The sequence below is a fragment of the Bubalus bubalis genome, chromosome 13, assembly GCF_019923935.1.
Source record: "Bubalus bubalis isolate 160015118507 breed Murrah chromosome 13, NDDB_SH_1, whole genome shotgun sequence".
Lineage (NCBI taxonomy): Eukaryota > Metazoa > Chordata > Mammalia > Artiodactyla > Bovidae > Bubalus > Bubalus bubalis.
The window spans coordinates 23,241,870-23,259,826 of record NC_059169.1 but is presented as its reverse complement, the minus strand read 5'-3'; the positions used below and the strand labels follow the sequence as shown (position 1 = coordinate 23,259,826).

General features: G+C 38.6%; 1 protein-coding gene and 1 long non-coding RNA gene across 2 annotated transcripts in view; one reads left to right on the top strand and one right to left on the bottom strand.

Annotated features, from left to right (window-relative positions):
* The window catches only part of GPC5 (glypican 5), a 1,547,826-nt gene that overhangs the window by 822,080 nt on the left and 707,789 nt on the right, over positions 1-17,957 (top strand). The gene's annotated exons all lie outside the window — the stretch shown is intronic.
* LOC123328968 lies at positions 5,451-17,738 on the bottom strand. Its single transcript, XR_006544003.1, has 3 exons — positions 17,680-17,738; positions 6,066-6,157; positions 5,451-5,510 (listed from the first exon to the last, which is right to left on the bottom strand). It is a non-coding gene; the product is annotated as an uncharacterized LOC123328968 (long non-coding RNA).

The window sequence follows — 17,957 nt, the reverse complement described above, 5'->3', positions numbered from 1 at the left end:
AGTGATAGATTTTGCCTTTGGTGTCCTAAATTTAAATCCCCTTTTTAGGAAGCCTATATGTATAATTTTTATTGCAAATTTACCTTTTGTTGGGTCTTTCCTTCCTTTAAGAACGCCTTCAGCATGAGACTGTATAATGATTATGTAAGAGAAGGAAATGGCAACCCATTCCAGTATGCTTGCCTGGAAAAATCCCATGGAAGGAGTTGCCTGGTAGGCTACAGTCCAGGGGGTCTCAAAGAGTCAGACATAACTGAGTGATGGGTTCTAGGTTCTAAGCTTATTCTAAGACTTCATGGGAAATCTCTCATAGATGTGTTTGTGTGTGTATCTATAGCACATATATTATAAATTTGAATAACAAAACTGCATTAGTTGAAGATTTAAACTTCAAAATCACAGGAAAGAATCAGTATCAGTATCAGTTCAGTTGCTCAGTCACGTCTGAATTTTTGTGACCCCATGAACTGCAGCATGCCAGGCCTCCCTGTCCATCACCAACTCCCGGAGTCCACCCAAATCCATGTCCATAAAGTCAGTGATACCATCCAACCATCTCATCCTCTGTCGTCCCCTTCTCCTCCTGCCCTCAATCTTTCCTAGAATCAGGGTCTTTTCAAATGAGGCAGCTCTTTGCATCAGGAGGCCAAAGTATTGGAGTTTCAGCTACAACATCAGTCCTTCCAATGAACACCCAGGACTGATCTCCTTTAGAATGGGCTGGTTGGATCTCCTTGCAGTCCAAGGGACTCTCAAGAGTCTTCTCCAACACCACAGTTCAAAAGCATCAATTCTTTGGCACTCAGCTTTCTTTACAGTCCAACTCTCACATGCATACATGACCACTGGAAAAACCATAGCCTTGTAGACAGACCTTTGTTGGCAAAGTAATGTCTCTGCTTTTTAATATGCTGTCCAGGTTGGTCATAACTTTCCTTCCAAGGAGTAAGTGTCTTTTAATTTCATGGCTGGAATCACCAAATGCAGTGATTTTGGAGCCCCCAAAAATAAAGTCAGCCACTGTTTCCCCATCTATTTGCCATGAAGTGATGGGACCAGATGCCATGATCTTAGTTTTCTGAATGTTGAGCTTTAAGCCAACTTTTTCACCCTCCTCTTTCACTTTCATCGAGGCTCTTTAGTTCTTCTTCACTTTCTGCCATAAGCATGGTGTCATCTGCATATCTGAAGTTATTGATATTTCTCCTGGCAATCTTGATTCCAGCTTGTGCTTCCACCAGCCCAGCATTTCTCATGACATACTCTGCATAAAAGTTAAATAAGCAAGGTGACAATATACAGCCTTGACGTATTCTTTTTCCTATTTAGAACCGGTCTGTTGTTCCATGCAGACTTCCAAAGAATAGCAAGGAGAGATAAGAAAGCCTTCCTCAGCGATCAAGGCAAAGAAATAGAGGAAAACAATAGAATGGGAAAGACTAGAGATCTCTTCAAGAAAAGTAGAGATGCCGAGGGAACATGTTATGCAAAGATGGGCTCAATAAAGGACAGAAATGGTAGGGACCTAACAGAAGCAAAAGATATTAAGAGGTGGCAAAAATACACAGAAGAACTATACAAAAAAGATCTTCATGACCCAGATAATCACGATGGTGTGATCACTGACCTAAAGCCAGACATCCTGGAACGTGAAGTCAAGTGGGCCTTAGGAAGCATCTCTACGAACAAAGCTAGTGGAGGTGATGGAATTCCAGTTGAGCTATTTCAAATCCTAAATGGTGATACTGTGAAAGTGCCACTCTCAATATGCCAGCAAATTTGGAAAACTCAGCAGTGGCCACAGGACTGGAAAAGGTCAGTTTTCATTACAATCCCAAAGAAAGGCAACGCCAAAGAATGCTCAAACTACTTCACAATTGCACTCATCTCACACGCTAGTAAAGTAATGCTCAAAATTCTCCAAGCCAGGCTTCAGCAATATGTGAACCGTGAACTTCCTGATGTTCAAGCTGGTTTTAGAAAAGGCAGAGGAACCAGAGATCAAATTGCCAACATCCACTGGATCATCAAAAAAGCAAGAGAGTTCCAGAAAAACATTTGTTCCTGCTTTATTGACTATGCCAAAGCCTTTGACTGTGTGGATCACAATAAACTGTGGAAAATTCTAAAAGACATGGGAATACCAGACCACCTGACCTGCCTCTTGAGAAACCTGTATGCAGGTCAGGAAGCAACAGTTAGAACTGGACATGGAACAACAGACTGGTTCCAAACAGGAAAGAACAATTCTCCAGAAGACAGAAAATTTTTTGATTTTTCTATGGGCCATTGAGATTTTTCAAAGACCTTTGCAAGTGCAACCCCTTGAGGACCCTAGCTTTTTGGGATGTTCTCATTTTCCTCATCCTGCTTCCTCCTCAGATCTAAAGCTTTAGCTTCTATCTTAGTATTCAAACTGAGCCCTTAAGTAACCAAGAATAATCTTCCACACATATCCTCAACACCCAGGGCAGCCTCAGTGATAGATTAGACATTTGTTGTCCTAAATTTAAATCCCTTTTTTAGGAAGCCTAAGGATTATTTTTTGTTGAAAATTCAGTGGTGCATTTAAAGTAACTTTTTATTTTATTTTTACTTAATATATCTAGTTATATTTAATGGGAGAACTTTGAAATTATCTCAGACTATAATATGAGGGTGTCTATGATTTCTAAGATGCCTTCCAATTCTAAAAGTTTGGGTCTCTGCTTATTCTTTTCCTGGTAATTAATATGAAACTGCACACATAATGATTTTGATGCAATAAAACAAAAGCCACCAAAACTAAACAGAGGAATTTACAAAGTCAAATCTGTTAATGCACCAGGCAAGGGAACATACAACAATGAGGAAATTCACTGAGTAAGAACTATTGCTTATCAAGGATTTCTAAATGCTTGGTTGTGTACCCATTGCAAATGCAGGAGATATTGGTGGTTATTACTGCCATTCTCATGGGTCAAACAGGACGCATCTGGCAGGATCAGGAAGAGACCTGTGTCTCTCAACCTTGAAGTTTGCTCCTATAAATTCACCAGTGAAGATACAGTTATTGTTAGAGACCTGGATTCAAGGCACCAGCTTTTTTTCACATCACTCCAAAAAAAGTTATTTGAGAACAAGCTTTCTGTACTTAAAGTCAGTTCAGTTCAGTTCAGTCGCTCAGTTGTGTCCGACTCTCTGCGACCTGATGGACTGCAGCACGCCGGGCCTCTCTGTCCATCACCAATGCTCAGAGTTTACCCAAACTCATGTCCATTGAGTAGGTGATGCCATCCAACATCTCATCCTCTGTCATCGCCCTCCCCTCCTGCCATCAATCTTTCCCAGAATCGGGGTCTTTTCAAATGGGTCAGTTCTTTGCATCAGGTGGCCAAAGTATTAGAGTTTCAGCTTCAACATCAGTCCTTCCAATGAACACCCAGGACTGATCTCCTTTAGGATGGACTGGTTGGATCTCCTTGCAGTCCAAGGGACTCTCAAGAGTCTTCTCCAACACCACAGTTCAAAAGCATCAATTCTTTGGCTCTCAGCTTTCTTTATAGTCCAACTCTCATATCCATACATAACTACTGGAAAAACCATAGCCTTGACTAGACAGACCTTTGTTGGCAGAGTAATGTCTCTGCTTTTTAATATGCTGTCTAGGTTGGCCATAACTTTCCTTCCAAGGAGTAAGTGTCTTTCAATTTCATGGCTGCAATCACTATCTGCAGTGATTTTGGAGCCTCCAAAAATAAAGAAACATTAATGTGAATTAAATTGAATTTAATGTTGAATACTTTCAAGCATTCACTTAATAATGTCAAAGTTAAACACTGTTTAAAAAAGAGCCCATGGTAAATTTGTAATGTAAGTATTAGAAACCTGCAGTAGGACAGAATGAGCTTGTACGTCTAAACACAGTTGGATACATCAAATCAGATTTTTCATTGGTTGGAAAACAGTTCTTGGTTTGATGGAGTATTTGCATGCCAGATTCAAATAACATTCAAGAATCTTATCAGATTTAGTCTGATAAGAACTGGTAGTTATGGAATATTTGATTTTATTTTATCTCCTTAGTAAGCGCATGAACATCTTCCCTTTTAAGTTGGTAATATGTGTAAAAGTGAATGCAGAATAAATTTGTCCTCCATGGTGGTATAGGAACAGGTGCATGCGTGTGTGGTGTCGCTTCAGTCGTGTCCAGCTCTGTGTGACCCTATGGACCGTATCCAGCCAGGTTCCTCTGTCCAGGAATTCTCCAGGCAAAAATATTGGGGTGGTCTGCCATGCCCTCCTCTAGGGGATCTTCCCAATCCAGGGATCAAACCCACGTCTCTTACAGCTCTTGCATTGGCAGCTGGGTTCTTTGCCACTAGAACCACCAGGGAAGCCCATAGGAAAAAGTAGATCTTACCTTTTCTCTAGCTTGAAATATTAGTATAAATTCTCTTAAACTTAGTAAGATATATTTTCAGTGTTGTGAACCACTAGAAACCATGCCTCACTTTTCTGAAGAAAGAAACAAATAGTTAACCTTTTGTTGATCAAGAGCATAGTTAGAAAGTTTTCAAAAATAAATGCTTAATTTCACCCCAATAGTAAGAAATGCATAATATTTTTTAACTTACCAAAGATTGGGCTTTTTAGACTTAATTGAGTTCATCAAACTAGCAAATTTTCTGATGACTTCTGTTTAATGAAATAAATCGAACTCTACTTAAAAAAGAAACAAAACAAAACACAAAGCAGTATATTTCCAAGGTAACCCCACATTTTGAGTTTTAAATTTTTTCTCTATTCTTATCAGTTAGCTTTACCACTGTGTTATAACCAAATTAGGATATGCTGATTGACTACTAATGTAAATAGCTTAATAATGATGATGAGATGCAAATATTATTAGGGTCTTGGTGAACTCTGAAGAAGAATAAAGTAAGCACTGTATTATTTTTATTTCATAATTTAATATTTTTCAGTTCAAAAATACATGAATTCAGAGTGCTAATAGTGATATGATTAATGAGGAATATTCAGAGAGAAAAAGAATGACAGTGCTTTGAGCAGTAATGGAATATTAACTTAAGGTTAAATGTAATCAGACAGTGCTAAAAAGTTAATGCAAAATACAGGGCTCAAAGGAAGTTATATTTCAAAAAGCCAGCCCCCAACAAAGTTGCTTCTGAAGGTAATATAGCCAGAAAATGATGCTTTAGAAAAATAATTCTGGTAGATTTTATAAAATAATTTATTTATAATACAAATAATAATATAATTATAATTTTATACGTCTATAGTTCTTATAATAATAAATACTAATTACTTAGAAACATTATGACTTATTGGAAAAGACCCTGATGCTGGGAAAGATTGGGGGCAGGAGAAGAGGGCAACAGGATGAGATGCTTGCATGGCATCATCAAGTCAATGGACATGAATTTGAGCAACTCTGGGAGATCGTGAAGGATAGCGAAGCCTGGCGTGCTGCAGTCCATGGGGTCGCAGAGTCGGACATGCCTAAGTGACTGAATAATAAAAACAACTTAGGAAAATTTTATTTTGAATTTTTATATTTTATAGTTTTTGATCATTTTAAGTCAAGAAGTATGAGTATAGATCCCTAAGAAGTGTTTTTACAATCAGCTACAATATATTTGCTAGTAGATAACTGGTTAGAATATTTTTGGCATGGGGATGTAAATGTGAACGTTGGAAAGCTTAAGAAAAAAATCTTCAGTCTCTTATGAAGAACAATTTTTCAGATATTCAGTGAAATATCTCTTTGTGGAAAACAAAAGTTGGATCAGAGTCTTGGGTTTGAATTCTGATTCATTATTCACTCAAGCGTCTTGTGCACTTACAGCTTCAATTCTCTTATCTACAATAAACGGTTTCATTGGCTGTTATGAGGGTCAAATGAAGTAATGTATGTATAAGCATGTTTCACTGGAAAATTGTTATGCACAAATTATAAAAATGTGCTTCTGAAACTGTTCACTCAGCATATATGAAAGTCCTCCATGTAATCTGTATTTGCATGCATAAATCACATCCCCCACCAAGACAAAGTAACCATGCACCTTTAAAATAGAATGTAGCAGGCTCTCATTTTTGCAGTAGGTTCATCTTAAAATTTGGGGCTTCCCGGGTGTTTCAGTAATAAAGAATCCACCTGCCAATGGAGGAGACACAAGAAATGCAAGTTTGATCTCTGAGTTGGGAAGATGGCCTGGAAGAGGAAATGACAACCCACTCTAATATTCTTGATTGGAAAATTCCATGGACAGAGGAGCCTGGCAGGCTACAGTTCATGGGGCCGCAAAGGATTGGACATGACTGAGCACACATGCATGCATCTTGAAAGATATATTCCTTTGCCTAGTACCTTTTAAAAAACAAATTACATATTTGTTATATTTTAACATATGACGTTGTTAAGACATTGTGTAATGGCAGTGCTTGCTTCTTATTGAAATGAAACTAAAAAATACTTTGACATCAAGGGAGGCCTGGCGTGTTGCGATTCATGGGGTCACAGAGTTGGACACGACTGAGAGACTGAACTGAACTGATATCATCTATGGACTACAAAGTTCAACATTTCATGCCACAATAATGAGGAAAATGTATAACAATATCGTTTACATACTATTGATACATTTCCAAAATTGGATTCCAATGTACCAGGTAACTCTCTAGAGAAAATGATGCAATTCCCTTCTCTACCAGACGGTGGCACTGCACTCCTCATTGATGGCTTTCTGAGGTGCGTGCAGTGGAGAGATTTTTCTCCATCTAGGAAGAAACTGGATTTTAGAACATTTTATTTGAAATAATGAGACGCGTGTGATTAATTTCCTAAAGAATAATTTTACTTTTGTCTTTTAGGGGAAAGATGTGCACACTAAGTAAAAATGAACAGCTGTTGAGAATAAAAGGAAAATGCTTCACTTAGAATCTATTAATTTCTATCATCATTGTTCAGTACAATATTCTCAGACTTAATTACTCATGTAAAGAACATTATGACTACATGTGAAATAAAGTCTTCTTCACTGCCCTCAAGATTGTTTTCTCTTTCTAACCACACATTTTGAGGTTAACTTTTTCTTTATTTACATTTTCATATAGAAATTCCACTTGGGTGCTTAAACCCATTGACTCATAATGTGGAATACCTCATTGGGCACTAGTTTCGTCCTCTCCCCCACCTCAGTCACTTGGAAATAAAGAATCAGTCAGTCATTACTGCTGGAAACTCTGAGAGAAAAGGGCTCTTTAAAATTATTACTACCATGAATATCAAAAGGCTAGTTCCATTGCCCTCTCTCCCTGGGGACAATTTAGGTAGATGCCTTGTAGCTCTAAAGGTATCACTTGCTGATGACAAGAGGAAAGAAAGGAGACTGTACGGACTTATTGACAGTTAAAGAGGCTCAAATTGATTATCTGTAAAGAAGTACAATGGGAGGAAGCCACTCTGCTAAAAGCACAGCTTGGAACAACCCTCTATTAATTAGTTGTCAGGGCTGGGACTAGAAATGGCACCTAATGAGAGAAAAACTAAAGGAAAAGGATGAGAAAGAGTGACAAAGCCTTTCTGTTATGTATGTATTTATTTTGTACCTTTGATTTTCACTTAGTTGTTTCATTCATATTCACTAAGTACATGGCAATAAATGATGATATAAAATGAAAGCAAAACAGGTAAAAAGACTCATGAACCTCATTGTTAAAGAAATTATTCAATATTTCATGGAATAGATTTAATAATAAGTTAATGCAACAGTGAATAATTATAGTAGTCATGCCTTTTCTCACATTTCTTTTTCCTAATTATCTGAAGGTAATAAAGAAAATTCAGCAATGAGTTTATTTTTAATTTTGAAAGTAGAGACAACATAGTTTTTAGTGGAAGCATTTGGTAATTATGAAATTAGATATCTGTAGGAGAAAACACTATTCATTAATTTTAGTTGGCTGGGAAATAATAAAAGAACTTTCATTTTAGATTAATTTTATTTTATATAAAGGCATGGGATTGCAGATTGCTGAACTTTACAACAAATAACTTTATGTTTGTATGATAAGAACACATTTCTCATTATTACATTTTTAAACCTGAAATAAGTTTATCTGACACTATAATCGTGAAATTTTATTGAGAACTTATTAAAAACATATTGAATATTATGCTCCTGTAGAAGTTTAAAGAATACTATTAATTTTATATCTTGCTACACATTTCTATGTTGAAATAAAAGAATATTTGTCCTATTAAAAAATAACAAAGTTTCCCAGTTTATAATTTAAGATGGAGCCAAAGCAACCTATTTATATTAATTGAAAATACAAATTCTGGACTCAATATCTGGAGTACTATGAAACAATAACTTGCATTTATAAATATATACATATTTATATATATACCTCCATTTATGTATATACATGCTACCTCCATTTATATATATATACATATATATGTATAGGCTTCCCTGGTAGCTCAGCTGGTTAAGAAACCTTCTGCAATGCAGGAGACCCCAGTTTGATTCCTGGATCAGGAATATCCCCTGGAGAAGGGATAGGCTACCCATTCAAGTATTCTTGCCTGGAAGATTGCATGGACAGAGGAGCCTAGTGGGCTACAGTCCATAGCGTTGCAAAGAATCAGACAAGACTGAGCAACTAAGCAAAGCATATATTCATAAAACTAACCATAAAGGAAGATCTACACAGTACAATTTTCTATATTAGATATATAAGACAAGGTTCTTTAACTGTGGATTTTATCATGTTGATAAACTGGGGATTTTATCAACATGATAAAATCCATCTTGAGAATGGTTGTATTCAAATTCTGAAATGTAACTTTATACCATTTTATTCTCATTCTAAATCAATTTGGCAGCTCTGTACACCATTACTGGAGTTCTGAAGAGCTGGTGATGCTCTAAAGAGCAGGATCTAAGGGGTGATCATAGTTGAGTTCTGCCCTAAAGACCCCTCATTCTCGTACTTCTGGCATACCTGAATGATGTCTACTCCCTTCTGTCTTGGGAACTTTTATTGACCACGAAGATTAACTACTTTATTCTTTGTGTTTATTATAGAGGACACAGCTTTGTTGCACAGGTAACAATAATTTACTCTGTTTTTAGTTATCTATTTCATCTTATCAGACCTGTGCATCTTAAAGGTAAGAGATATAACCTTCCTTTTGAATTTCCAATGTTTAACACCTTGATGAACTCAGTGACTGACCTGAGAAACTCAGCAGAAGTGGAATATACCTCTGTTAGATGAATGAAAGGAAAGAAGAACAGAGAGCTGGAAGGAGGAAAAATCCCAATTTTCAAATGTTAGTACTTTTATAACACGCTTCTTAGTCTTTATTGGGAAATGTAGTCATCCCTCAGTATCCATGGGGGAGTAGCTTCCAGGATGAACTTTTCTACTTTCCCAATCCCCCAGGGTACTAAGATTTGCTGATGCCCAAGTCTTTTATATAAAATAGCATGTGCTGTGTGCTAAGTTGCTTCAGTTGTGTCCAGCTCTCTGTGACTCTATGAACTGTCCATGGGATTCTCCAGGCAAAAATACTGGAATGGGTTGCCATTTCCTTCTTCAGGGGATCTTCCCAACCCAGGGATCAAATCTGTGTCTCGTAAGTCTCCTACATTGGTAGGCAAGTTCTTGACTACTAGAGCCACCTGGGAAGCCCCACAGTATTTGCATATAAGTGAACATCCTCTCATCTAGTTTAAACCATCTCTAGGTTGTTCATAATGAACAATGCAATGTAATGCATTGATACCCAATGCAATGTAAGTGCTATGTAGCAGATTCCAGCTGCACAGCAAATTCTGTTTTGCTTTTTTGGAAATTTCTGGAATTAAAAAAAAAAAAAAAAAGTTTGGTCTGGGCTTGGTTGAATCCAGGATGTAGAACTCACAGATGCAAAGGGCTGACTGAATTTACCTTTCATTCTAAGTATAGTCTTTAGAGAACCTGTGTGTAATGCACTGTTAGCTGATGACCACCTGCTTTTTTTGGGTGTGATCCCAGGACCAAAGCCCTACCATCCTATCTGTGACATCCCTGGTTCAAAATCTCCTACTTTCTCCCACCCATCAGTGTTCAGGAGAAATAGTAACAGTCATACCCCATTCAGATAGTACCATGGTACACCCTCTTTAAGATGTATTATGTTAATGTATATATAACAGGTGGCAGTCATGCAGGCATATAATGTTGAATCTAATTGTAAATATTTGCTTAGGTCTTGAAAAGCATGTGAAACATTTTAATATTTGTGACTCTATAGTTTTATAAAATATTCCTTCTTAAAAAGTTATAATCAGCAACATACACCCCAGAATGTGCCAAATATCAGCCAAATTTAATTTAAAAACTTGGATATTTACATAATAATTTTTTAGCATCGAGGCTTAATGGGGGCTGCAAATACTTCAGCAACAAGATGCTTACCTTCAATCTATTTCTCCAACTTTGTGTTCCACATTTGGCTATAGGTAACTATGGTTTATTGAGCCCATCTAAGTATCGTTGCTTCTTTATGCCCATTTACTCTCATAACAACCCTATAAAGTAGAGATAATGATCATTTTACAACTACCAAAAAAAAAAAAAATCACCCAGATACTTAGAGAGTTTAAGCACCTTGCCTGAATTCGTTCACCTCATCAGGAGTGGTTGTGATGGAAATCACTGACGTCTAAGAAGGGAGACCCGTGTTCGGTCACCTCCTAGCAGCATGTTGCAAGTTCAGGCAATGTGATGTGCCTGGTGAGCTCTCCCTCAGAGAAGCGGATCTAATCCCAGTACTTTCACTGTGGGCTATGTATGATGATTCATCATTTTCAGGTCAGGAAAAGGGAAAGTTAAAACAAGCCTCCTAATTCCCTGAGCAAATTTAAAGAGGCCAGGATACAAAGAAAAATCCCATAAGTACAGGTTCAAGTCTCCCTCCACTGCCTCAAAACTGCCTTGCCACGTGCTTTTGCACATTTTTTACTGAAAAACAGCATCCCCATTCAGAAATAGCACATGTCCTGTGAATTTAGAAGTCAGGTTCAGTCTGCTGTAGCTAGCCTGAAGGTACACATTATGGTATGGTAATCAGGTATGTGTTGCTGCTGCTGCTAAGTCACTTCAGTCGTGTCCGACTCTGTGCGACCCCATAGACGGCAGCCCACCAGGCTCCCCTGTCCCTGGGATTCTCCAGGCAAGAACACTGGAGTGGGTTGCCATTTCCTTCTCCAATGCATAAAAGTGAAAAGTGAAAATGAAGTAGCTCAGTCGTGTCCGACTCCTAGCGACCCTATGGACTGCAGCCCATCAGGCTTCTCTGCCCGTGGGATTTCCAGCAAGAGTACTGGAGTGGGTTGCCATTGCCTTCTCCAGGTATGTGTTAGGGAACAGAATAGGAAAAACTATACTTCAAGTGTCAAAAAGGGCTTAGCAGAGGGCATCTGTTAGTTTCTTTCTGACCTAGTGTTAGCTTGCCTTGCCTGATCGCATTTCTAATGGTCTTGCTCCAACATCATGGTCTTTAGAGCTATTTCCTCATCACGTGTGGGAGAATAAGAAGGAAAGTGACTTTAGAGTCATGATTGAATAAAAAGCCACAAATTCAAAGAGTTCTATTATCAGAAAAAATAACGTTATCTGATGATAATTATCACTGAAAATGCTAAACTTCAAATCAGAGAAACATTAGCAGTCTAATATGGATCTTTGCTACAGTTGCATGGAGATTGGTATTGCATTAAGAATAATTTAGGAGGGCATGGATTAAAACCTAGGATAAGAATTGAGAATGCATCTGAAAATAGAGTCATAAAGTTGTATAGCCTTTCAAGATAAATCAATATTTAATATAGTTTGATATTAAGCTATGTTTGTGCATGTTCTTGTATGGTGAAATGATTATGAGCTCTAGTTTATACACAGACATAAAATGCGTATGTGTGTTTTAAATCAGTGTTGTTCATGCGTAGTGCCTGAAATTAAATCACAAGACAGCACTAAACAGTATGTGGGACAAGCCCATCTCAGAAGATGTTTTGGATTTGGTTCAAGATGAGTGTGGGGCTTCCCTGGTGGCTCAGAGGTTAAACTGTCTGCCTCCAATGTGGGAGACCTGGGTTCGATCCCTGGGTCGGGAAGATCCCCTGGAGAAGGAAATGGTAACCCACTCCAGTATTCTTGCCTGGAGAATCCCATGGACGGAGAAGCCTGGTAGACTACAGTCCATGGGGTTGCAAAGAGTCGAACACGACTGAGTGACTTCACTCACTCACTCAAGATGAGTGTAATAAAGCACATATCACAATGGTGTGAGTCCTGTAACTTTTTGGTTTCCCAGTGCGTATAAAGGTTATGTTTAGACCACACTGTAGTCTATTAAATATGCAATAGCATATCTAAAAGGACAATGTACGTACCTTAATTAGAAAAATGATTTATTGCTAAAAAATGCTAACCATCATCTGACAATGCAGAGTTGCCACAGATGTTCAATTTATAAAAAGCAAAATATCTGCCGAGTCTATGAAATGAAGTATGCTTGTATTATAAACTTACAAAAGAAGAGTAGAAAAAAAATAAGGCACTATGGAAAATGTGTTATATTTATTGTGTTAATATTTATTATTTAATATTTAAAATTGCAATATAGGAGTCCCCGGTTTGATTCCTGGGTCAGGAAGACCCACTGGAGAAGGGATAGGCTACCCACTCCAGTCTTCTTGGGCTTCCCTTGTGGCTCAGCTGGTAAAGAATCCGCCTGCAATGCTGGAGACCTGTGTTCTATCCCTGGCTTGGGAAGATTTCCTGGAGAAGGGAAAGGCTAGCCACTCCAGTATTCTGGCCTGGAGAATTCCATGGACTGTATAGTCCTTGGGATTGCCTGGACATGACTGAGAGACTTTCACTTCCACTTCACTTTCAATCTTTAAAATAAACCTTTGAGTTAGGAATATATTGATCCCATATAAAGAAAACAAATACTAACTTGCTCCTGTTGCTGCCAAGTGTTCAAACTGAGGATTCAAATCCAAATCTGTTTGAGACTGAATCCAGTGCTTTGAATAACTATATTATATTCCCACTTATATGCTCATACTGCCACTGTTCACTAGTGTCAATGGCTATGGTGAAGAAAAGAAGGGCATAGAATAAATAATTGATGCAGAATCAGAAAATGAGATGAAATGGAAGGCCATCAGACCAAGAAAATGCCCTAACTCTGAAAAGTAGCTCTCCATGAGCAACAAATTACAAACTATATTTAATTTAGAATAAATTATTAATATATTTTGGGGCTTCCCTGGTGACTCAGTCAGTAAAGAATCTGCCTGCGATGCAGGAGACTTGGGTTTGATCCCTGGGTTGGCACAATCCCATGTAGAAGGGAATGGCAACCCACTTCAGTATTTTTGCCTAGAAAATTCCACAGAGGAGCCTGGTGGGCTACAGTCCATGGTGTAGCAAAGAGTCAGACATGACTGAGCGACTAGCCCTTTCATTAATTATTTAATACAAATGATCCTTATTGGCCTTTTGAAAAAGTTTTCCTGGCCAGTAAGTTTATTTCAGGATTTCATTTATTCATCAGTTTGTCCACTCAACATAGATTTATTATGGACTCACTGTATGGCTCAGACAGTAAAGCGTCTGCCTGCAGTGCGGGAGACCTGGGTTCAGTCCCTGGGTTGGGAAGATCCCCTGGAGAAGGAAATGGCAACCCACTCCAGTACTCTTGCCTGGAAAATTCCATGGACTGACGAGCCTGGTGGGCTACAGTCCATAGGGGTCGCAAAGAGTCGGACACCACTGAGCGACTTCACTATCACTTGAACTGTGATTAGACTTTAACAAGCATACTGAACATGACCTAAAGAATGAATGTGGGTGTAAAGAGAGCATAAGTGTTTGATGAGGAAGCAAAGACCCTCCAGCAAGAAATTGCTGAGCGTTCCAGGGACTGAGAGAGCTAGTGGGGCAGCAGCTCGGGGAGCAAGGGGAACACAGTGAGGAGCTAATTAGAGAAAATTAATTTTACTTTTCATTGATAAGATCTTCTAAAGTTAGTTCTCTGTGTAAAATTTATATAGAAACAAAGATGTATTCCATTGTGTAAAAGTAATACCACATAATATCCTATCAATAAAGTATTAAGTATCTATTATTAAATAGTTCATTGAAAATGTTTTAAATTTTAGTATCAATTTTACAACCACTTATGTTGACAGCTCCTGATATTTTTATAATATTTAGTTGGAGAAGTAATGTTTTTATTTCAAGACCTATGCTTAACTTTTACACAGCAATATGAATAAAAAGGAAGGGTTCCATACTCAGAAGTACTTTATATGCTTCATATGTATTTAAATTTTTAATGTAAATGATTTTAAGAGGTTTGATTAGCTTTTTATTGTTCTATATGCTATCAGTCCTAAAATATAATTACAGCCTTAAAATAGAATTAGCTTCCAACAGAAAACTTTATTAAAAGTGGGCTGGACTCACTGAAGATTTTAGTCATGAAGTCTTAGAGAAATTTCACTTTTGTTTGTAAGACTTTTCCTATGGCCCTTCTGTTCATGGAGCTTCCCTGGTGGTTCAAACAGTAAAGAATTTGCCTGCAGTGCAGTAGGCTCGGGTTCGATCCCTGAGTCAAGAAGATCCCCTGGAGAAGGGAATGGCAACCCACTCCAGTATGCTTGTCTGGGAAATCCCATGGACAGAGGAGCCTGGTGGGCTACAGTCCACGGGGTCACACAGAGTCAGACAGGACAGCAGCTAATAGCTTCACCTTTTCACTTCTGTTCATGATCCAAAGGCAACATTTCTCTAGCTGCTCAGCTATTCTGTTTTCTACATTCTAACATGCCAACATCAAAGCTGTAGCTCTGCCCTCTCCTCTCCTTCCCCACGTCAAACCCAGGGTAACTGGGAGAAATTTCAACATCACTAGCGTCTCATCTTACTGATAAACAAAGCACAAAGATGGAAAAGGACAGTTGCCAGGACAGAAAGCAGTGGATGAAAGTGGGATAATTGCCTTTCTATCTACAGATAGTAGAAAGGGTGCTATCCTGTGAGACACGATGCTAAGTTAAAATAATATTACCTGGGTGGGCCTGCTATACGGGAAGTGTTTAGATCCTAAAAACAGTGGAAACAACTGTAAAACTAAAGAAGAGTGAACTTGGAACATGAGCGGCGTGAGTGATAATGAAGACAGTTGTAAGGAGAGTACTATTGCTAATTTCTCTCTCACACAAAGGCTTATTAAAGAACCTCTACTCACAGATCCCTGATATGCTTTCTAAGCATCTTCTTCACTCAATTTCTCTTCTCTGAGGTTCCAGTATATAAAACAAAAATAAAATATAACTCCCAAAGCCAGCCATTTTCTTAGAGACTTCATACTTGTTAACTTGAAATTTTGAAGTACAGGAATACAGTACATTTGAAATACCATAATATTCAGGAAAGGAACATATATATGTGTGTATATATATATATGTATATGTGTGTATATATATATATATATATATATATGTATAGGTATATGTATATATGAAGGGGTTTCCCTGGTGGCTCAGACAGTAAAGCATCTGCCTGCAATGTGAAGGACCAGGGTTTGATCCCTGGGTCAGGAAGATCCCCTGGAGAAGGAAATGGCAACCCACTCTAGTACTCTTGCTTGGAAAATTCAATGGATGGAGGAGCCTGGTGGGATACAGTCCATGGGGTTGCAAAGAGTCGGACACGACTAAGCAACTTCACTTTCACTTTCACTTTCATATATATTTGAATGTCATGTCTGTAGTAGGACGGTATGATGGGGTGTGACCAGCAGTGGACTCATCAGTTCAGTTCAGTTGCTCAGTTGTGTCCAACTCTTTATGGCTCCATGGACTGCAGCAACCCAGGCTTCTCTGCCCATCACCAACTCCCAGAGTTTGCTCAAATTCATGCCCATTGAGTCGGTGATGCCATCCAACCATCTTATCCTCTATCATCCCCTTATCCTTCTTCCTTCAATCTTTCCCGGGATCAGGGGCTTTTCCAATGATTCAGTTCTTTGCATCAGGTGGCCAAAGTATTGGAGTTTCAGCTTCAGCATCAGTCCTTCCAATGAATATTCTGGACTGATTTCCTTTAGGATTGACTGGCTGGATCTTCTTGCAGTCCAGGGGACTCTCAAGAGTCTTCTCAAACACCATAGTTCCAAAGCATCAATTATTCGGCGCTCAGCTTTCTTTATAGTCCGACTCTCACATCCATACATGACTACTGGAAAAACCATAGCTTTGACTAGACAGACCTTTGTTGGAAAAGTAAGGTCTCTGCTTTTTAATATTATGTCCAGGTCGGTCATAGCTTTCCTTCCAAGGAGTAAGCGTCTTTTAATTTCATGGCTGCAGTCACCATCTGCAGTGATTTTGGAGCCCAAGAAAATAAAGTCTGACACTGTTTCCATTGTTTCCCCACCTATTTGCCATGAAGTGATGGGAGCAGATGCCATGATCTTTGTTTTCTGAATGTTGAGTTTTAAGCCAACTTTTTCACTCTCCTGTTTCACTTTCATCAAGAGGCTCTTTAGTTCTTCACTTTCTGCCATAAAGGTAGTGTCATCTGCATATCTGAGGTTATTGATATTTCTCCCGGCAATAGTGGACTCATATATACATACGAATGTCATGTCCATAGTGAGCCTCTTTATGATGAGTTTTACTGACACCACGTGTGTCATGTTTCATAATGGGTCTCTTTTTGTTTCCAAAATATGTATTGCTTTGTCAAATATATGGTAAATTGTATTGTCAGCATTAGTCATTTAAAATCCTATATAAAATGATAATCTGCTGTAGAGTATTTGTTCACCTTTGATTCTGTAGTTCTGATTTACTTCTATGGGGTGTATGTGTCCTCCAGAAAAATATCTTTCAAAAACTGCAGAATAGATTGCTCTGGCTGACTGTCTTAATTTTCACAGTAATGGATTAAATTTTTTCCCAGAAAAAGCATGTGGTAGGCAGTAAGAGGGGAGTTTGAAAATACAAATTATATGCAAAGTTCAAATCATTGCTCAGCTCATATTTAGGCCACCCTCATATCTCTTAAAATAAAATCTGAATGTTTTGTCGTGTCCTACAGGATTCTGTGTGACAGTCTGCCTCTTCCACTTCTGATGCCCTGACTCACTGCATGACATGAGGCTCATTTTGATCTTCAACATCCCAAACAAATCCTGTCATCAAAATCCTTGCACTTGCTATTTTCCTCTTCCTAGAATTCTGATTCCTGTCTCTTTGGATCTGAGGTTCCTTCCCATCTTTTCAGTCTATGGCCAAATATCATCTTTGAGAAATCACCTGGCTTTATCTAAAGAGGTCAGACATCCCTCATTATCATGGTACCCTCTTATTTTCCATTAGAGTGCCGGGGTCCAGCCCCAGCTGATCCAGGGTATTCGAAGGAGAGACGGCATAGGCGAGGGTCAGGAAACAACTGCTTAATTACACGTTAATTAAGGATACAAAGAGTAATAGAATGAGGATAGCTCAGTAGGAAAATTCAGTGGAGAAAAGAGGCTGAGTAGCTTGGTTTACGCGGGAGACCAATAAAACTTCAAGACAAGAAGTTTGCACCACTCACGTAGGCCGCAGGCGTCCTTCCGTTCTCCCGAAGGAGAGGAGACACTGAGGCCTCCCCAGTCGGATCTTAGAAGCCCAGGCATAATTAGCAAGCTTGGTGGGTTCCGCGCTCCAGATGGAGACTCAGCCAGAATTTGGGAGAGAGAGCGACATGGGGAGACCAAGTTTTGGTGAACAAAGCCCGCACTTTATTTTCCAAAGTAGTTTTTATATCTTAAGTTATGCATAGAGGATAATGGGGGAGGGGGTGGAGTCATGCAAGGACAGCAGTTCCTGGTC